This window comes from Aythya ferina (genome assembly GCF_964211825.1).
Source record: "Aythya ferina genome assembly, chromosome: 2".
Lineage (NCBI taxonomy): Eukaryota > Metazoa > Chordata > Aves > Anseriformes > Anatidae > Aythya > Aythya ferina.
This window is the reverse complement of record NC_140297.1, coordinates 10,781,353-10,786,797: the sequence shown is the minus strand read 5'-3', so window position 1 is coordinate 10,786,797 and position 5,445 is coordinate 10,781,353.

The following is a 5,445-nucleotide window of genomic DNA, read 5'->3' as shown; positions in this document are numbered from 1 at the left end:
AATAACAAGGTTGAAAGCATCATTACACCTGTATGCATTGCAGAACTAAAGGAAAGATAAATAACTAAAGGAAAGAGAAATAACTACTGTCTACTTGGTAATCAGACCTTTCCAAGTAGCACAGGTGGAGAAATAAAACAGATTTAGCAAGGCATAGAAATTCTGAAGTAGACAGAGGGAGGAGTGTTCTTGAGCACTCAGTCTAAGTCTTACTCTGTCTTTTTCCTTTTACTCTCTTACTAATCTTTTTTGATTAGTTGAACTAGCACTTGGAACAGTTGGAGCTAGCTAAGATTTATTTTTTTTTCCATCATTCAGTTCACCTTCAATTAGCTCATTTTACTAGCCGTGTTCAGCTTTTGTTCACCACGGAAGTAGCACCTTAATGATTGTGTGTGAGGATCACTTTATATTCTTCAGAACCTGCTGCTGCCCAGAATTTGTAACACAAGAGGGAACTGAAACTCCAGCTCCCCCAGCTAAGGTTGGATGACAGCTTTTGCACAGATTTTACGAAATAACACTTAGAGTCTCTACTGTGTAACAAAGGCCATTTGTCCACTTAAGAAACGCTTTAAAAGCATCTGTCACTACCTTTGTTTTGCCTCAATGCACTATGTACTAAAAGCTTTATTTCCACAAGGGAAATTATTTTAGAAAATCCACCTGCAAAATGTCCTTATACCTCCAAGATAACTGGAGAATATTCACAGGAGCTTTTTGTTGTTATTGGATTTGGTTAATTAAGAATGCAATATAAAGCCAAGTAAAAATAATTAAATAAACAAGTGGGGTTTCCTTTCCTTCCCTTGTGCCGGACAGTCATATTAATACAGAATCACAGAATTTCCTAGGTTGGAAGAGACCTCAAGGTCATCGAGTCCAACCTCCAACCTAACGCTAACAGCCCTCCACTAAACCATATCCCTAAATACATAAATATCCTTTCCCTTATTGCCTATTGTCTTACAACAAATCATTTATACTTTTAAAACTGTTCTGTAAATTGACAGTCTCTTATGCTCTGCAAGGGCAAGTTGTTTTCTGCTGGGAAAAAAATTAAGTATAAATAAATCAATTATGGCATAATATAGATGCTTCATGAACATGTTGGTCAAAATCCTCATGTCTGATGGATATTTCTAGTAGAAAAATTCTCTGCAATCTGACATATTTGCTGAGCTGGAGGAGCTAATGTGGTCTACTAGAATGCACATGCTGGGACTGATGTTGTAGGCTCTGTACAGGAAAAAAAAAAAAAAAAAAAAAAAAAGATCAGAAACATGGTTAAAGCCCTGAAAACTTGGAATCTAACCAAGAGGCAGCAGATCAATAAAATTCAGATAAGTACATGACAACAAGGGTTAGGATGGTGATTCCATAAAATTACCAAAATAACCAAAGGGCTGTTGAATCATAGTGGAAAAGGAAAGTTTAGGAAAGAGTTTGAAGATAAATTGGTAAGTTTTGCACATATTTGTAAGAGGCTGCTCTCAAACATAAGCTGCAGCTGGAAAGAAAGCACAAAGTTGCTATTTGAAAATCTGGCCAGGTACAGGCTAGCTACATCCTCTGAACAAGGACTGAAGTTGGCTTCAGAGGCAAATCAGAGAAAAAAAAAAAAAAAAAAAGATGGCTGCGAAGGTCCTCAAATGCCTTTCTTAGATATGATAGAGACAAGGAACTTCAGAGAGAGACAGAAAGAGACTAGTGGCATTGATAAACAGACTGGAAAAATTACCCTTGCAAAGGTGTTCTGGGTATATGTTCTGGGTATAAGACAAGGGACTTATTCAGGCACAAGAAAAGCATGTTATATTCATGAGATAAGAACCTGATGACAATCACAGAATTATCACAGATTATCACAGAATCATAGAATGGCTTGGGTTGGAAGGGATCTCAAATATCATCTAGTTCCAATTACCCTGCAGTAGGCAGGGATGCCACCCACTAGGTCAGGTTTTTCAGGGCTTCATCTTACCTGGTCTTGAACACCTTCAGGGATGGGCATCCACAGCTTCTCTGGGCAACCTGTGCCAGTGCCTCACCACTCTCTGAGTGAAAAATTTACTCCTAAAATCTAGTCTAAATCTCCTCTCTTTGAGTTTAAAACAGATCCGCCTCATCCTGTCATTATCTGATTAAGCTAAGAGTTGCTCCTGTTCTTTTTTATAAGTCCCCTTCAAGTACTGAAATATTAGCTGAGTGAATGAATCGGAAATGGTGTATTTAGAGATGGCAGACAGAAAGACACTGTAAGACTTAGACTGAGTGCTCAAGAACATGAAGGTAAGGCTATGGTCTTGTGTAACCAAATGCTTGATATGTCTGTCCACAAGAACAAGCAGAAAAATACTGGGGAGAATATTAGTTTTAAATTAGCTGTGTTGAACCTAAGCATCTACAAAGTGTTAGAGATAGACTAGGATTTTAGTTTGGAAAAAAAAGAGTAAATTTAATCTCACCTACATTTATATAGCTACAATGCAGATATTACCCTTTACAGTAAACAAAAACAAGGACATTTAGGATATCATTCAGGTGTCTTGTCTTAGAGATGCTTTTTAGCAGTAGGATGATGTGAATACTACAGGTCTTTGAATATTATTGGCTTGATTTTCAGACTACACAGAGAGCCTGCGTTTGTTGATTCAGAAATATCTACATTTATAGATATGAATCCCATCTATAGGGACAGAATACAGGTGTAGAAGTGAGGCATAGGAACAAGGGAAGAATTTATGTTTGTAGATGACATTTACTTAGATAAGATGTACACAGAAAATACAGCTGTAGGGAATCCCCAGAAGGGGATGGAAAAGGACAAGGATTCACAGAACTTAGCTGAATGAACAGTTAGAAAGGTAGGAGGGTTTATTTACTGAAGTCAGTAACTAGAGGACACAGGAAAGAGGACAAGATGTGGTGAGATGAGCATAAAGGGAAAAACATATCAGAATTTGTCATCTTTCTCTTGGAATATATAAATGAGGATAAGGAAGCATAAGGAAGATTTGAGGAATGGGTCAAGTTTCTGAGCAAATTCTTTAGGTTTTCCAGAGCTCAGTCTCCATACCTGTAAAATGGGACCACAGCAAATACTGTATCCTGAATCATACTGCAGAGCATGGAGATACTCTTCCTGGAGGCGACAGACAACAGCAGCCAGAGCCATTCTGGGTCCTTAGCAGAACTTTCTAATTCGTTTTGCTTCTCATTGCCCTGCCCCAGCTGCTCTGTCACGATGAACCAATGTACTCTGTTTCCTCCAAGGCCACATTTTGTAGCGTGCGATGCTTCTTGATGAAGTATAATATGGCAAGGCAAAATTTGATTCATTCACTTTATGCCATAGTTCACATATGGTGCACATGAGCAATCATGTTTCCATGAAGGTTCTCCTCATTTTGTTTCTTTTCCATCCTTCCTGTCTTTCATGTCTTCTATCTCTGCCTTTAGGGCAACAGCCTAAAAAGGAAAAATTGCTTAACTGTTCACTGGATGGAGTTAAAAAAGCCTGAAAAGGATGAGCTGGATGATATTACAGATACACAAGGAATAAAACCGGTTAGGGCAAATTGTTGCCCATATATTACTATTCTGGAACGTAGACGTCACAAGCAATGAGGAAAGATTTTCCAGTAGGAAAAACTAAGCTACTGAGCTTGAAACAAGCAGCGCAGATTAGGAATCAGGATTCTCTTCTTTTCAGCATAATTGATATATTGAAATGAGGTTTTATAGCAATGACAGTTGCTGTTTCAAATGTGTATCCCACCATTCATTTCTGAATTTCCTGGGTGGGAGGCATTGATGGTTTTGTTCCATTTTTAACACACAGCACTAGTATTTAGTAACAGTGTCACTCTCACTGCAAGACGATAAAAACTTTCAGTTTCAGTCTGATCCAGGCACTTAAGCAAACAGTTCTTTCTGTATTATGGGAGGAATGAAAAATTCAGAGCAAAACTACAGGTATGCCTCAAATTTGTGAAATCTCAGACTTTAAGCAGAAGTCTGATGTTGGTTCTTCTCTGCTAAAAATAACATGCTGTTGGCTGTAAGCCTGCTTGGCAGGGGACCTTTGAGGGCCTTCAGTTTTGAAACTCTCTTCAGGTGTTGATCATCACCTTCTACCCTTTTGGCAAAAAATATGCAGGGAAATTGAAGTTTAGGCTAAAAAGATTCAAAGAATTTCAGTAAGTTTATTCATATATGCAGCTTCATTAAAACTTCAGAAAACAATTTAAAAGACTCCTTGTAACTTCAGGGGTTACATTTGCAGTGTATTTTAATTCCAACAAGGTTCATGAGTCTCTTAAAATAGAAATCCTTGTTTTCCTTCTTTAGTTCAACAGTGAAAGTTCTAGTTGGATTACGGCTGGTAACATAGGCACTGATAAGAGAGTTTTCAGGCAATGTTAAGACTCAGAGGTTTAGATTTTCTCCTAAAATGGACTAGTCAGGATACAAATACTTCCAAGCTTTTTGAAAATGTCAGTGAAAACAATAATATTTTTTGAAATTAAACCTGTTTCTGCCATGCTGGATACACATACCTCAAAGAATCACACAAATGCATTAGAACTACAGACTGACCTACATCAATTTGTGCTCTAAGATGAGGGCATAATTTGCTTTGAAAGCCAAAATGCATTTCTTTTCATACTCACAACTACTCATGCCATAAAGGAAGCTAATTTCAAAATGTTTTCCTAATTATAAAGCAACATCACAATAGCACTTTCCTCCAGATTTTTTCTGTATTATATTATAAAACACTAGATTATTTATATTTCTACATAAAATATCCAAACACCTTTGAATCCAGGGGTGTGGAAATGGAATGCTAATATTTAGTACATTTAACTTTTTTTTTCCCTAATACTTTATAGTTCATTTACATTAATGCACCTTTGTGAGATTATAAATAAACGCTGTTATTACACGCACATTGTTATTGTATGTACAATAATGTGTGGCATAGGAGGATAAAATACCACAATAAACTACACTTTGCTATAAATAAGATTCCTTTCTTTTGTGTAGCCTTTGCCTTCAGTCTTCTTTGGATTTTTGTGTAGGTTGGTTGCAGTGGTCCTGAGGTTTTTAACTGCTCTTTCAGTGCAGAAGTAGCAAGTTTGGGAGCAGAGCTGAACGTGCACTGTACAGGGATAATATGGATAATAAAAAACAGTTCACTGGCTATTGTTTATCTCCTCTTTGCACTGCAATAAAAAGAAATCTGTCTGAATTAGTTGATTATAGAATGACTTTGATCTGTTGTTACTGTGCACCCATCAGAAATGAAAGGCAGTGGTAGGATTGCTGTATGCTGTGTACTTTCTTTAGAGACAGAGTAGCTTTAATGACATTGTGCAGGTTGTGGCTGCTGGAGTATTGCATGCAAATCTGCCCCCCTATGTACTGGCATCAAACCCT